Genomic DNA, 223 nt, shown 5'->3' with positions numbered 1-223 from the left:
TGCGGAAGGGGAAGGGAGGGACCTGCCTGCCGGGGCGAGGGCGGCGGAGGGCGAAGGGGGGGGTCCTCCCCACGCTGAGAAGGCCGCGCGTGCCCCTGGGGGCGGCAAGGGGCGAGGCTGCGCTGCCCCGCGGAGGGAGGGGAGCTCCGGGAGCGGAGGGCGGGTTCCTGAGGGGCGCGGGGCAGGTCGAGGTGGGTGCTGAGGCACACCCGCCCTGAGGCGA

Source organism: Pygoscelis adeliae, unplaced genomic scaffold, assembly GCF_000699105.1.
Source record: "Pygoscelis adeliae isolate BGI_AS28 unplaced genomic scaffold, ASM69910v1 Scaffold232, whole genome shotgun sequence".
Taxonomy (NCBI): Eukaryota; Metazoa; Chordata; class Aves; order Sphenisciformes; family Spheniscidae; genus Pygoscelis; species Pygoscelis adeliae.
This window is presented reverse-complemented; position numbering follows the sequence as displayed.